Below are 16,628 nucleotides of genomic sequence, written 5' to 3'. Positions count from 1 at the left end.
CAAAAAAAATGTGAGATATATTGCATTGCAAATGCTTATTCTCTTTGGCAGCCCTGTCTTTCTTTCGGCCTTCGCGGGATCTGGGCGTAGAAGGCTGTGGTTATCCTGCCTGTCTGCGAACTCATATCTGCATACTTTCGCTTCTTTTACTACCATTGATGCAGCGTGTGAGCGCGCGGCGCGTTGCGCAAAGCAGGGCTCATAAACCCATCCCGCTGCAGACATCAGCGAGCCGGCGGGGCGCGCGGCTCCTTGGGGCTTGTAACGGGAGCACGCTCCTTGCATAATCAAGAGGGCTTGGAAGTCTGCTGGAACGTGCTCCCACCAGCCACAGAGTTGTAAATTCAAAGACTGGGAGCAAGAATAGAGAAAACTGTTGAAGAGGCAGGAGTGCGTGTGGCTGACTGCGGGCTAGATGTGAAATGAGCAATAAGTAAGGAAGGCAGGGGACGGGCGGGAGGGAGGAGGGGGCTCGGTGTGATCGCTTTAGTAATCAGAGCCAATAGCGAGCCCAGCCTGTAGTAATACCATCGGTGCAGAGGCTGCGAGGAGGCAGAGAGGAGTTTGTACTGCCCCTTCCACAGCCCAGCCAAGGAGAGAGGCCCGGGCACTGACGGCAGAGCCGAGACAACCAGCTGTCACTAGCTCACCTTATGGGGCACGCGCAGCAGCAGCCAGGCTGAAGAAGACGCACGCAGCACCGCATTCACCGCTTAATTGGAATACAAGCCGCAAGACCGCTGACAGGGCAAAGGGACCAGGGAGACACAGCAGCATCAGAGCGGACTCGAAACTAATTGCAGGTTTGTGCACCATTTAGGTATCTTTTGGACCTATAAGGAGAATGGCGCCTACTGTCTTAGCGCTTAGCTGTCATTTGCTATTTAAGCGCCAGGACAATTAATTGAATTGCTATGCTTCGAAAGTAATATAATGAAGCAGGAGAATTTTGATTAATCGAACGTTTCTTTAATGGTGTATTTTCGGACACAGCTGTACAGTGAATCTTGTTTCGAGGAACTTGTCCAGTTATTTTTTGTAACTGGTTTTATTATATATAGCGCTTTAGCTCGCACTACTAACCGCTGTAGTGTATTTGCTGGGCATATAAAAGAAACATATGGGTTGCATATTGTTTCAAACTAGAATTGACAGTTGTAATACTACGGGTTGTGTTGGCACCAGGAGCCTAAGTGTTTAGTCAAGGAACTAAAGTCAATAAGATATATGATATATCGTTCCACTTCACTTTAAACATTGTTTACTCAGCCGTTTAATGTTACTACATGTCTCCATTTGCTTTATATTTCTGGATAGCTAATGTGTCGCGCTGTGCAGCACCAGTGCCATGCTGGCTGGTAGCAAAACTGAAAAAAAATCTGTAAAAGTTTATACTAACTTTTAGCAGCAACTTGTACATATGTATATCCCACTCAGACCCTCGAATCTTAAGCCATTAAACACATCGCCATGGACTGTTATTGCACTGCAGTTTTGAGAATCGTTTTAATGTCATGAAGCTAAGCTTGCCAGCACAGAGGTGCGCGCTAAGGCAGTGTTCATTAACTTTACCATGGTATGCATACAATGTTCTGGAAGGGGAGTCCGAGAGAGTTGGCCTCTGTCACCTTGATCACTTGTATGTTTGTTTTCTTTTATATTTTTTTTCCGTTGCTGACATCTCACTGCGCGTGCCTGCCCGGAGCAAGCACCTTTGCACCCCCTCTGCTTTGGTAAATAATGGCTGGTGTGATTATGAAATCCTGCGTAGGGTCAGGTCCAAAACCATCGTGATTTTCTGTTTAACGAACAGGAGCTGGAAAACAGTTTGTAATCTATTGGCGCTAAATAAAAATCTAGTTTAGCTGTAACATATCGTTCAAGCGATATCTCTGACCACATTTTTGTGATGTAGACGGTCTGACGCCTCTACTTTTTGTTACCTAAACCTCTTTGGGTGAAGTGTTTTGCCGAAGATCACACACGGCTCAAGCATGGGCGAATGCTGGGATTGGAATTCGGGTCTCCCCATAAACGATAGATAATTTAGCCGCTCTTACATAAATGCCATCTCCCTAAGTCTCCCGCATTGTTTATGTATAAACTGGTATAATGCAGTGATGGGAATGCACAATTTCACTGGACGTGGATGCTTTCCAGAACGTTCTGGAAAATATTGCGCTTTGCCTTACAGAATCCCAGACTGGAACAGGATTTATACACATCGGTAACGGGGTGTGACGCAGATAACGTTAGCCAGGTTTAGTGAGTTTAAGTAGCGAAGTATTCGCTTCGAAACGGACTCAACAGAACCAAGAAATAGTCATAACAACTGAAAGAAGTCTCTCAGGATATTCCTGGAAGCGTTATGGGTCCACAGTTATAGGAGTCTGATTCTAGGAGACTGAATAGGTCGAATAAATTACATCAAACAGATTTATAGTACTGTATTGCCAAAGTATACAAAGGGAGGACGTTGACCCTTGTGCAAATTCCAGTTCACCAGTTTCTACCGGATCCCACTCTTTGATCAAAATCGAACTGCTGTTAGGAAAATTCTAGTTGATTGCTTTTGCTTTTTACAACTGTTTTTTGGCGTTAGGTGAAATTAGTAGCCTCTGTCACTATTTTCCTTCAATTGATGAATTTCCATTGTATTTTCGTCTTGTATATATAGTCTAATGTTCAAAGTCCCATGTACTGCACCATCAGCCATCATAATTTATGTGTAATTGGCGAACTGGCATCCCCTCCATGGTAGAACTAACAATTAACAGATAGGTTGATGGAAAATCTAGGCTGCATGTTTCTTCTGTAGAGTCATCTGGATGTAGCACTAGCAGTATTGATGTGCTACCCCTCCAGAGTTGCCCTTGCTTTGTAAGGGAGTGTTGGAGTAGCCACATTGGGTCCTTGTTCTTCCATGTCTTTAGCCATGCCTCTGCTTTCATAATAATTTGTCACTTTAAATGTTTTCGCATGGGCAAGATGCAGGTCACCTGAGATGCTACTGAACACACCAGGGAATGATAGAGTTCATACATTTTAATTATTCCTGGCTCTACATGTTTTTAGACTTGTTTGAGGCAGTTTTGGCTTGTGTTTTTTGCAATCTGGGAAAAGCGCAAGGCCTAATCTATGAAAAACCTTTCTATATATTGACATCACTCACCTTGCTGATGGATGTCTGTAGTCTAGAAAAGTTTTTTTTAAATTATATATCTATTCGAATTTGCATAAAGCCTTTATCCAAAACGCTTGTAACAAATAAAAGCGCAGTACACAAATCCATCAAGGTTGCCAAGAATGTTCCAAGACATTAGCAAGGTGTCAAATTCATAAGAGGACAATCATTCAGAGAAAGCCAAGTTGAAGAAATTATCCTTTAAACTTGATTTAAACATAGTTCGAGAAGAGTAATGTCTCACAGAATCCGGCAGGCCATTCTAGAATTTTTTATCAAACAAGGTAAAAGACCTAAAGTTGAAAGGAGCGCAAGGCGACTAGGGACATATCTGGAGGGCTTGGTTGGCTGAAGCGTGGTGCCAGGTATGTTGATAATGGTGGAGTAAATCTGATAAATAAGGTGGAACAAAACCTTTAACCCCTTAACACATTTGTAAACAATATAAAAATATTGACATTAAAAACGAAAAGTAATAGATGTCCAACATAGGGAGGATAAATGTAGATTAACAGTGTTAGTCTACAAAGGAGAGATAAATACCTCTTTTATAGGATTTTTGCATGGGATATATTTGGATACAATTAATCTAAATGAGAATATTTTGCATTATCTGTTGATCATCACTAATCTCAAAGAACATGAGCACAAGGTGTTAAATCCAAGCTTTGAAATAAAATCAGAACACAGAAAAGTGCCTTTGGGGACAATAAACCACAATATCCCCTGACCTCCAACCATCCCACCTCACCTCTTACGACTTTTTGAAGAGTCTAGAGATGAATGCACCTAGGTTCACAACTACACAAAGTTTATGTTAAGTTACTCCTATTAGTATAGTGAATATGTGTCTCTGGTAAGACCACTCAGACTTTGCATTGCTTGTAATATGACAGCTGCAAATTGAACACCGTTCCACCTAAAGGTCGGAACTTTTCTCTTAAGACCCTCTATAAAAGGAGAGTAGGTACTGAAGTGACCTTAAGTAATCCTGTAACCTAGAGTGGGAGTGGTGAAGTTACGTCATCGTCCGTAACTTTGGTGTAGTAATTCCATAACTGATAACACTGATAGGAGGGGTATTAATAATTACCCATTACATATACAGAAATATTTTTGGGGGCGAGATTTATATATCGCAAAATCGACCTGAAGGTGTCTTAACACCTGTCCTGACAGATAAATGTAAATGTCCAGTATTTGTAAAGCACAAACAATTACCCGAAGGTGTCAAGACGCTGGGGGCCGTCTGGGAGATTAAGCAAGCTATTGCCCAGAGTCACACAGTGATGGGGTGATCTGCCGCTGGCACTGAGGATCAAATCATGAGCCCTCGGGTTCCGGAGTCAGACACCCTGGCCGCTGCGCCACACCTCTTCCAGATAGGTTCCACCCAAATCCATATTTAGAGGTCACTCATAATGAGGGTCTCAGTTGTTGTTCCATTTAAATGTTGTTGTACGTACAGCGTGCATGGTTTCATTGAGGGTTAGCTAGGTGCAACTGTTGCTTCCCCATGTTTTGGTTCTTGCAGCCTCTGAGGATTGGTTTGAGAGACCTGTGTTTTCAGTTGGTTTCACAGTAAGGATGCCTTTTCATTATGCCACTTATAGTAGCCTGCTATCTCACCTGTTTATTTGCAGGCTAACACTCGCTTGAGTTTTCATTGAAGATTGTTTAAAAAAATGTCTGGTGGCCCTCCCCAGTGTTAGATTTCATGTTTTGCCACGTCCTGTAATTAAATTTGGCGTTCAAGGTGATGTCACATCCACCACTTACATTATTTTGCTGCAGTAGAACCACAAAGAGATGTTTGCAGGTTTTATGAACCTCCTAACATATGTGTATCCAAGTGCTAAACAAACACACCGAAACATTAACCTGGGGAAAATTAACATGGACTAATTATACTTAGTTTCTACTTGCTCTACTAGCAGTGTCCATTTTTAAACATTGAACTAAGTCTGTGAAAAACAAAGGAATCTTCTGAAAATTAGGTAAGAATACCAACGCTACTTGATAAGCATTGCTATGCACCAAGAACCAGTCCCAGAATGTAACTTGATCTCGCTGGAATTTTCTCCAGATCAGTTTAACAGAGCCCCAAAACCACCTGGTCGGGTTCAACCGGATCCAGCGATACCCATTTGTAACTGGTCGTATAGCATCTCAACAATGGAGGATTGGGCGCAGCAAACCACCTTTTTTCTCTGAATGTGTGTTCTCACTGTTTTTTGGGGTGAATAAATCCTCTTCTGGTGGTGAGAAGAGGTTGACTGATGGTTGGGACTTTCACAACCCCTATCATCCGCATATTTCCTCTTTTAAGCTATCTAAGAAGTGTGAATGTTTTTTAGTGTCCAAATAAAACTAACAAAGACCGGTTGTTGGTTGAAAACGTGTTATGGCTAGAAATTACAGTTGGACCCGGAAAAGTGCATTCCATGCCCTAATTTTTTAACTGATAAATACTCTCACAGCACTGCACTAGGAATGCACTGTCTTCCCATTTTAGTCTACTTAATGCAACGCAAACATCATCCTCAAATAAACAGGGGGTTCCATAAATGAGTGCACTGTCCAGAGAGAGACATATCTATATATGAGTGCACATATATATATATATATATATATATATATATATATATATATATATATATATATATATATATCTCCAAAGAACCAAATCTTCACCACTCCATATCCATAGAGCCAGAAACGGAAACCAATTTTCTTTCCGTGCAATATTTTATTTAGTGCATTCCGCCATGACGCGTTTCAGCTCCTAGAGGCCTTGATCACATGACGTACTGGTGTTTCCTTTGATTTTTAAAGTGACAGTGCATGAGAAAAATAGAAGACAGACTCTCCGTCTGTTTCTCAACAGTAGTACTTACACCAATTAGACAAATTAAATTCTCTGTACATTCATTGGTTTTTCAGTTTAAATACTGAATAATTCCTGTTTAAATACGGTTATGGTCCCCCATGGAAAAACACACTGGCTGCCAAATTGCATATTTATCATGTTTCTCCACCCCCTCCAACATTACTAAGCAATCACGCAATGATCGATCATAAAACCACGGAATGGGTGTCCAATTGTATGTCAACATATATTAAAATGGTGACACCGAAAACCCACTCCTTTTATTAAAAATGGCTCCCAGATCTTCAAATGTGACTTTGACAAAATATTGTATTGGATATCAGTGCACAAACATATAATTACATGAATTTATCCCTAAATAAATATATATAAATAAATAAATAAAGACATATTTGCAATGATGGACAATTCTATAAAAGCATAATCCTTAAAATTAATGCAACTATCGCATTTAATAAGTGCAAAAGGACGCTTTTTCACTTGCAAATGATCTTAAAAATACCTATAACCTTGTCGTTTTGCCCAACCTTGGGAACATGACAGTATTATTGATTATATCTGCCCCTCCTGCTGAAAAATGGGCCGGGGAACAACCACCGCATTTGTAAACATACTGCTGAAAAGTGACTAGTGCTGTAGTACAAAATAGTGATAGTTCTTCGGTTGACCCTCAACCTTACAAACTTAAAACAAAAAGAAAGTTAGTCAACATAGGGACTGTTCATCCCAGTTATCCTATGAGACTTGTTCCGGAAACAACTAATGGATAAGGGAGGCCTGAAATTATATAGGTTTAAATCCTACAAGGGTTTTTTACATTTAAAAAAGCCTAACATGTAATAAACCCTAGTATATACAAGTTAATATATATATATATATATATATATATATATATATATATATATATATATATATATATATATATATATATATATATATATATAAAATCCTTTTCACGTCTTCCAACAAAGCACCGGGACACCGTGACAGCGGTGCACCACAGGGTCGGAAGTTTCCCTGTTACAATGTATCCAGTTTCACACAGCGCAACATTTGTTACGCCAATGCACTCCAATCCGAACAAAATATCTCCTCAACCCGGCTGTAGTCCAAGGATTATTTATTCAGTTCATTTCAGCATGAAAATCAGGCAATAGAGCCGTAGCCCCAACGCGTTTCAGCGATTGACTCGCCTTGATCACGGTTGATTTACACAATGAATAGCAAAACAATAAATAAAGTTTTCTTGAACACAACTCTCATGTGATTACCAAAGTGAAAAACTAAACATAAACAGAGGACTGAGCCCCGTTCCATAGCGGCCGTCTTATAATGGTGTACAATAGCATTAAAATCTGTGGACTAGCTAATAAACATGTCCAGCAAGTGCTCTACAGTGAACAACCAGTGTGAAAGGAGGCAAAATCTTACACATGAGTTTAAACACAGCGTTATCTCGCACTACTTAATCCATATTACTGCAATTTACACCTTGTGATGTATATAATTAATCAGAATAACGTCCTCCTCAAACTTAAATGTCTTACATTACAAGATGTGCTTGCACATGCCATACACAAAGCAAACGTAATGCTGTTGTTAATAATGTACATGTTAAACCTCTGTGGGTACCATTGCGGATATTCTGATCAATGGGAAACTGTAAGTGCAACCCTAAGGTCAAAAATCATATTCCCTAGTGGGGATAATTTATAGAACCCCGAAACATTTCAACATCTTAATGTCCCCCAGAAGGTGTGGGTCACAGGAAAAGCGGCTTCTCCACAGTGCTTAGACAAAAAAGAAAAGAGTCAGTCAGACTCTAATTACAGACCTCCACGTTAAACACCATCTAAAGACCAACAGGTTACTCGGAAAAATACAAAATGCAATAAGTTGTGAATGTGCTCATTTTCTAAAAACCAAATTGAAGTTAAAATTAAAGTTAAAACAACAGTATAGCACGTAGGAGTACTCAAAGGGTCATAGTATAAAACACACGTAATACACTTAGAAAACACAAATATAAGGGAATAAGGATGTACAGCGATCATACAAAGATGTTACTCCCCCAAGTGCCAAATCATTTCTTCAGAGTTCAAACCTGTGGGAATCGGCGTATCTAGATCTAAAATGTAACGGTTCTCTAGTTGCCGTAGCTTACGAATCTTGTCCCCACCTCTCTTCATAGATGGAAGTTTATCAATCACGAAGAACTTCAAAAGATTACGATTGCTTTTATGAAGCTCCTCGAAATGACGAGCAACTGGCGAGGACTGATCATTGTTTTGGATGGCCCGCATGTATTCTAAAACACGTTTTTTGTGCCGGGAACATCGTACTTCCAACATATTATTTTGAGCATGGGCAAACCAAGACATAAACGCAATATTCAGATAAACAAGTTAAATGTTTGCCAATGATCTTATCCTTTTCTTCTACTGGGTAGAAGACTTTTTTGACATTGTTACTAAACTTGCAGGCCTTGCATTTCATGCAGGTAAAAAAGCCTTGAATATCACTATTTCTAGGTATGTTGATGGTCACTTCATTTTTGCTGAGCTTATCCCTGAGTGAATCTGCCTTCCGAAATGTCATATTAGGATTGTCTCCCAAGACGTCCACCAAAGAAGGCTCCGTCTTGAGCACATTCCAATGTCTTTTAAGGCTACTACGGACCTGCCATGATATATATAGATAGCCAAAGTTTTCTTTCCAGAAAAGATCCACACGTACTCACGGGTAACATTTGCAATCCAATTCCATTTATTTTGTAGGCAACAGCATTTTTTGGAACAAACTCAATAGCCCAACGTGTTTTAGTCTGTGTGCCGACCTTGATCACGGTCAATAAAACAAACGGCTGGGCTCCGCCGTCTCCACATCCCACACCATCAGATAGCGCCGTCAAGTGCCAGCAACTGAGCCGCAGCGTGCAATATATATATATATATATATAAATACATATATATATATATATATATATATTTTTATATATATATATATATATATATATATATATATATATATATATATATATATATATATATATATATATATATTTCCAAAATGCGTTACGCTTCCGGGACTCCAGGAAGATAACAAGCGACACACCAGAGGATAGCACAATTATACTTTATTGTGCCCCCCACAACAACGCCGTTCGGCAATGCCTTTTTCAAGTTTAGTGACCTGTGCCCAACTCTCCTTAAAAATAGAGGTTGAGGTGCATTGAAACAGAAAACATGCTTGCCATTCCACATCATAAGTTACATTGCACTTAATGAAGTTCAATAAAGTTTTAAATAAACATTAAGTTGTTCTCATTTCATCGAAGACAAACTAATCTATATCCATAAATATGGGGAATTATGCAGTGGCTTGAAGAACAAATAATGCACATACAAAATTTTCACCTATCATTCGGTCTTGCGATAGACTTTAGCGTAAACCGTCCTTTCTATGGCCATATTCGTGAATCGAACAAATTGAAGCAACTTCCATCCAGACCTTGGCAAGACAACCTAACAAAGTCACAGAGGACCGCCCTTATCAATTTATCATCTGATTGAACGATTATTATAAAACCTTCAGATAAGGGTGGAAACGTGGTGATAATGGATGTTGAACATTGTAATCAGGAAGCCCTAAGACAATTAGATGATGTTACCTTTACGAGGAAATCGGATTGTTGATTTACAGAGACTATATAAAAAAATATCATTTATTTTATTTATTTATTTATAAAGTTTTCTATAGAACGAACTTGATCCCGAAGGATATTAGAGCGCTTTACAATTTGAGGCAAAGGTAACAAATCAGAACAGAGCGTTTGGATTGTTTCCCCAGTCCTTCACTATGACTTGCTTATGAATTGGCGAGTGGAAGGAATGCTAGACAAAGAGGAATATCTATTTTTGAAGACAGAAAATCCAAGATTGCCATGTTTTTATCTTTTGCCAAAGGTGCATAAGCATCCTACTAGACCATCAGGAAGTCCTATCGTATCATCAAATGGTGGCCTTTTGGAAAGCACTTTCATTTTTCTTGATTTGAGGGCACAATAAAATATAATTGTGCTATCCTCTGGTGTGTCGCTTGTTATCTTCTTGGAGTCCCGGAAGTGTAACACATTTTGGAAATAAGTAACGTGGTTGTCGTCGCCATGTGTTGTTAGATGGAGGATCGGTGAAGTACGACAAAGATATATATATATATATATATATATATATATGTATATATATATATATATATATATATATATATATATATATATATATATACATATATATATATATATATATATATTACCTACTGGCGGTCGCCAGTAGGTAGTTATAGTTAGGACCTAGTTTCCATAGGAAATCCGCAACATTCTATTAGGAATAACTTTGGCGCCGGTGGACGAATTTTCGAAAATTTCTCAAAGAAGATGGCCCGCTCCGCTCTGCTCTTTCCCTGAAAGTTTGGGGGGATTCGTCAAGCGGGGGCCGAGATAAAAGGGGGGTCCCAAAACGTGTTTTCTCCATGTTAATTTCCACAGGGCGGTTGGACTTACTTTTAGCCCGAACGGCTGAATGGATTTCCACCAAACTTGGCAAAATTGTAGGGACTGGTAGCCCGATGTGCCTTTGCTATGTCTCAAGATATGTGCTCCTGTGGATTTTGAGTAATTTAGGTTCAAAAAATATATATATCTCTAAGCGCGCCCCGGTACGCGCACCGGGGCGCGTACCAGCGCGCTACGCGAGTTCTCGAGCGGAAAGCTGATTGGCTCTCGGTGTCTGTCAACATTCCAAACAGTCCGGAGCGGCCGCCATCTTGTGTCTCGGTAGGATCGAGACACAAGAGGTGGCAAAAACAAAGGGGGAAATGAGCAAAAGGGGGCAGGGTAGACCCCCCTGACCCCCTAGGTTTGATGTGGGGGACATAGAAGGGCCCCGCGGGGAAAAAAAATAAAAATAAAATTTTGATTTACACGTGGGGAGCGCCCGGTATGCGCACCGGGGAGCGTACCGGTACGCGTACCCTGGAGAAAAAAGAATGACAGAGTTTTTAAAAAATGTAGCATTTTTTTATAAATTGGAGGTAGTTCTAAAAAGAACTGTTTTTTTATTCTTTTTGTTGTTTTATATTTTTTTTATTGTTTTTTTGAACATTTTTTACTTTTTTTGGCTTTTATGAAAATTTTTATATTTTTTTTGTAATTTTTATGGGGATCAAACAAAAAACAGGGAATTGTAAACGGCTCAACTGGAGCAAAAAAAAAACAGGAAAAAATTAAGGTTTTATTGGGCACTTGTGGTTGTCACCAGCATGGTTGATGAGGTTAATACTTTGCTCACCATAGGTAATTGTTTTTCCACAAAATATACAAACGATTTTGTATCCACCAAACTTGGGGCCCTATTATGATGGCGGACGTCCGTCCGCCACCCCTGCGTAAGAGGGACCGTCCGCATGGGCAGCGGCGGTCCCTCCACGGCAATTAGGATGTGACCGCCACCCTGGCGGTCACATCCTGTATTTTTTACATTGCGGCGGGTGCTGCTTGAAGCAGCACCCGCCGCAATGTAAAAAATGAAAGCAGTGCATTTGCATGCACAAAGCGGCAGGCACCGCGCGGTGCCTGCCGCTTCGTGCACGCAAAGGCAAGGGGGTACCATAGGTACCCCCCATGTGCACCCTCCACCCCCCCTTCACCCAGGGGGCCCGCTACGGGCCCCCGAGGTGAAGATCCACATGCTTTTCCTCGGCGGAGAATCCGCCGAGGAAAAGCATGTTTGCACAGCCATCCTAATATGTCTGGCAGTGTCTGAGAGACACCGCCACCATATTAGGCCTTTTCCGCCGCGGTTGTAAGCCAACCGCGGTGGAAAAGCGGCGAACAGAAACCAAGACCCACCAGCCATCCTAATGTGGCGATGGGTCTTTGGTGGGTCCGCAGATGATTTTCCGCATCCTCCGGGTCGGCGGTGGCTTCCGCCGGCCCGGAGGATGCGGAAAATCCTCCATCGTAATGTGCCCCTTGGTTTGGGTGTTTGGGACCATCTCCCTTGTCTCTGGACCCGATGGAGTGGGTTGTTTACTATGGGAGGTGCTGGGTGAAGATTGGGAAAGGTTTCTGGTCAGTTCTCTGACCTCTGCCGCAGAATAGTTGTTTGGAAGCCGGCGTTGCATGTGGCGAATCATGGTGTTGTTGCCAAAAGAGTATTTTCTGGCAGGGTTCCCCCTGGACAGTACAGTGCCACAGATCAGACAAGTAGCCTTTGGCGCATTAACTTTCTTTTGGTCCTTTGGGATTTTAAAAAACTCCCAGACAATGTGCTCCTTTGGCTTATAGGGGGTAGTATGTTCAGGCAGGAACTGCTGCCTCTCCTCCTCCTCCTCCTCCTCTTCTTCATCTCCACCACTGTGGTGTTGTGGTGGTCCTTGTGGTGGTGGTGGTGGTGGTGGTGGTGCAGATGCTCCTGCTGCTGCTGGTACTGTAGCCATTTTTCAGTACAAATAGGTACAAATAGATCTGTAAACAGGTCTTCCACAATCAAAGTACAAAGTGAGAATGAGGAAAAAAGGTGGGGGCTTTCATCATTTGGAAAACAAAACTGTCCTGAACCAATGAAAAGTGTTATTTTCAGATCACATGACTCGGGCTTTCATCATTTGGAAACTAAAACTGTTCTGAACCAATGAAAAGTGTTATTTTCAGGTCACATGATCTGACGCGCTTACGCTACGCGCCCGGGGGCGCACCCCGGGGCGCGTAGCGTACGCACGTCGGGGCGCTTACGTTGCGCGATCGTATGCGCTCGGGTGCTTCCGGGTGCGCTTACACCGTGCGTCATAAGACGCATCTCGCGGCTACGCAAAACGTGTCTTATGACGCACGGCATCGCGGCTACGCGATAGGTCACAATGTTGTTTTCGTTCGCGGCAATAGCGCTAACGGGACGCTCACCAGTACGCGCACCGGGGCGCGCCGCAAGACTGCGCTTACCGGTGAGCGCACCGGTATGCGCACCGGGAGCGCTCCAGGGCAAAAAAAAAATATATATAAAAAATAGTATTACATAAATATACAATATAGGATTCATTATAAAATAAAAATTAGCTATTAAAAAACCTATGAAATTCATTGAAAAAAACCATAGGTTTCACACCAGTTATAGTTAGGAATTAGCATTTAAAAAACCTATTAAATTCACTGAAAAAACCATAGGTTTGACACCAGTTATAGTTAGCTGGAAATTTTACTGACATAAAACCATTGAAATTCCCACGTTATAGTTAGTTGTACTCACTATAACTTGCGTGCCTGCAATGCACTGCTGATGACGTCACATATTACATCACTCATGACATGGTCAGTGACATCACTCATGATGACATCACTGATGACACCATCCTTGTGACAGAGTGACAGACCTCTTTTCAGTGTAATGTAACCCTTGAAACACATATTCAAAAATAGAAACTAACATTTTCAAAAAAATGGAGATACCCATACCAGTTACAAAAACCAATTCAGTAATTCCACCATCTATATAGACATCCACTCATTCACCAACAGTTCTATATTGTCACTCATACATATACTCACTCATCATATGTAGTGATACACCTATACATCCTGTTACATACCGATACTCATCCATACAATTACTCACACACATACTCACACATGCAAATAAACTATTGAACATCCATTTATTTGCATATACAGATATACACACACTACCACCTTACTTCTAAGGAAACTTACACATACTTACTCTCTTAAACAATCACTTATAGAAACACATACTTATTAAAACAGGAACTCTTACAATCTCTCACTCTCATATATACTCACTTATATACATCAATACTCATATATACTAGATTAAAACATTTGTAGTTACTGATAAAGACACAAGTGAGACAGTCATTCACTCTCTAACACACACATATACACACGCATCCACCCATACAGTCCTGCACATATGCTGTCTTCAAAACACATACAAACAGTGAGTCAGTCATTGATGCATCTATATGCTAAGTAATACCACCACCAAACCATACAGACACTCATACTGATACTAAAAAAAACATCTAATAACCCATATACACATACATGTAGCTACTCACCAACCCATGCAGCCACTTATACACAAAGTGAAACACTGATACATATATTTAAATATTTAAACATTACTCGCTAATATATGTATTCAGTAAGATACACTTAATAAGCCAGGTAACCAATCTTTTTTTTTTTTAAAACATCCATTTAGACACTTATTTAAACATTTATTCTTCCATCGACCTTTACATATACATATATAAAACATATTTATTTTTCAGAAAGACACACATTCACTGGATGGTGTCATCAGTGATGTCATGAGTGATGTCACTGACCATGTCATGAATGATGTAATATGTGACGTCATCAGCAGTGCATTGCAGGCGCGCAAGTTATAGTGAGTCCAACTAACTATAACGTGGGAATTTCAATGGTTTTATGTCAGTAACATTTCCAGCTAACTATAACTGGTGTCAAACCTATGGTTTTTTTAGTGAATTTAATAGGTTTTTTAAATGCTAATTCCTAACTATAACTGGTGTGAAACCTATGGTTTTTTCAGTGAATTTCATATATGTATGTATATATACATATATATATATATAAATATATATATATACATATATATATATATATATATATATATATATACATATATATATATATATATATATATATAAATATATATATATACATATATAAAACCGACTGGCGCCCGCCAGTAGGTAATTATACTAGGACCTTGTTTCTATTGAAAAAGCGTTTTTTCTTTTGCCAATATCTTTGGCACCGTTTGACAAATCTTCGCAAAATTTTCAAAACTAATAGTTTACTCAGGTCAGCTCCGGTCTAGAAAGTTTCGGGGTGACTCGTCAAGTGGGGGCTGTGAAAAAAGGAGGTCCCAAAACGCGTTTTCCCCATGTTAATTTCTATAGAAACTTTAGACACGGCTACAGCCTGAACTGCTGAATGGAATTACACCAAATTTAGCAAAAAGGTAGCTCTTGGTCCAGAAAGCTCCTTTCTGGACCAAGAGCTACCTTTTTGCTAAATTTGGTGTAATTCCATTCAGCAGTTCAGGCGGTAACCGAGTCACAAGAAAACAATAAAAATAAATATTAAAAACAAGAAAAGGGGGCAGGGTAGACACAACCTGACGCCTAGGCCTGCTCAGGGGGTCCCACAAGGACCCCAAGGGCCCCCAAAAATATTTTTTAAAATTGTCCGAATCCGCAGTGGGTGCACAAATCCAGCCGAGAAAAGAAAAAAAAAACGAAGTGTGGACTCCCGCGCTTTGTTTTCTATAAGCCCCTGGGTGGGCCAGGTCCTGGGCCAATGATTAAATATATAGCAGGGGCTCGTGGGGGCTCCTGATGCCCCGAGTACTGCCACCTCTTTGGGGCTATGCTAATAATGTGCTGGAGGTACGTAGCCCCCACAGCCCCAGGGAGTGCCACCTCCCTAGGGTTAATAAAAAAATGCTTAGGGAGGCTCCTGCCCCCCCCACACTGCCCGTTGGACTGCCACCTCCCCAAAGCATTGTTGAATATAAGCGGGGGCTCATGGGCCCCCTAAACCCCCTGGGACCACCACCTCCCTGGGGCACTAATTATTTAAATGCAGGGGTCTGTTGTGGACCCCCGGGGACCACCACCTCCCCGGGGCTTTGCATACGTTGGGAGGAGGGCTGTGCGGCCCCCCCTCCTGGACACTTCCTTGGCCCTGGAGCACCTCACCCCCCTGGGCCGGGCCCTGCAATGTCCCGGGGTGCCCACCCCAGGACATTGCCATTTGCCATGACAGGGCGGGAGCACAGCTCCCGCACTTTCACAGCAAACACTGCTTTGTTTCATTGAAATGAGAGCAGGAAACCTGCTCTTGCTTCAACGAAGCAAAGCAGAATTGCTTTTGGGCAGGAGGAGCTGCATGTTAGCAGCTCCCCTTGCCCAAAAGCAATGCCGGCTACCGTGGGAGAAGAAGAGCCGGCAGGGACCGTGGTGGCATTGGGCTCCCCCACGGTCCCCATCAAAGGGGCCAGGTCACGGGGATGGGGTCCCTGGGGCCAGAAGTGACCTAGGGAAGGGGGGCCACGTGGCCACGCCCAAATAAAAAAAAGGTAATGTTTTGAGAGATGGAGTCCGCGGGCCAGATAAAGGCCTCAGGAGGGGGACCAAGTGGCCCACCTCCATTATTAAATTACAAATATGTACATTTGGCCATGCCCAGGGGGATGGGGTCCCTGGGGTCCAAATTGGCTTCAGATGGGGGCCACGTGGCCCCCTCACAAATAATAATAAAAATGCGCCGGGGGCAGAAAGACTGCAGTTCTCATGCCTCCTTCTGCACCGCACCCCTGTTTCTTGATTCGCACTTTCCATGCTTCTTTCTGCACCTGTCTTGCTTCTTTCCGCACCCCTGTTGTCTCTTTACGCACTCGTCTTCCCTCTTTCTGTACCTTTCTTGCCTGTTTCTGCATCTCACTTGAC

General features: G+C 41.7%; 1 protein-coding gene across 1 annotated transcript in view; it reads left to right on the top strand.

The window, feature by feature from the left end:
- Positions 1-550: 550 nt before the first annotated feature.
- GREM2 (gremlin 2, DAN family BMP antagonist) overlaps positions 551-16,628 on the top strand; it is a 687,731-nt gene continuing 671,653 nt past the window's right edge. Inside the window, exon 1 of the mRNA XM_078649287.1 lies at positions 551-803. The gene's annotated coding sequence lies outside the window, so the exon portion shown is untranslated. The remainder of the gene's footprint in view (positions 804-16,628) is intronic.

The sequence above is a fragment of the Lissotriton helveticus genome, chromosome 6 (assembly GCF_964261635.1).
Source record: "Lissotriton helveticus chromosome 6, aLisHel1.1, whole genome shotgun sequence".
NCBI classification, from domain to species: Eukaryota; Metazoa; Chordata; class Amphibia; order Caudata; family Salamandridae; genus Lissotriton; species Lissotriton helveticus.
The sequence above is the reverse complement of the archived record's forward strand: the minus strand, read 5'-3'. Positions and strand labels throughout refer to the sequence as shown.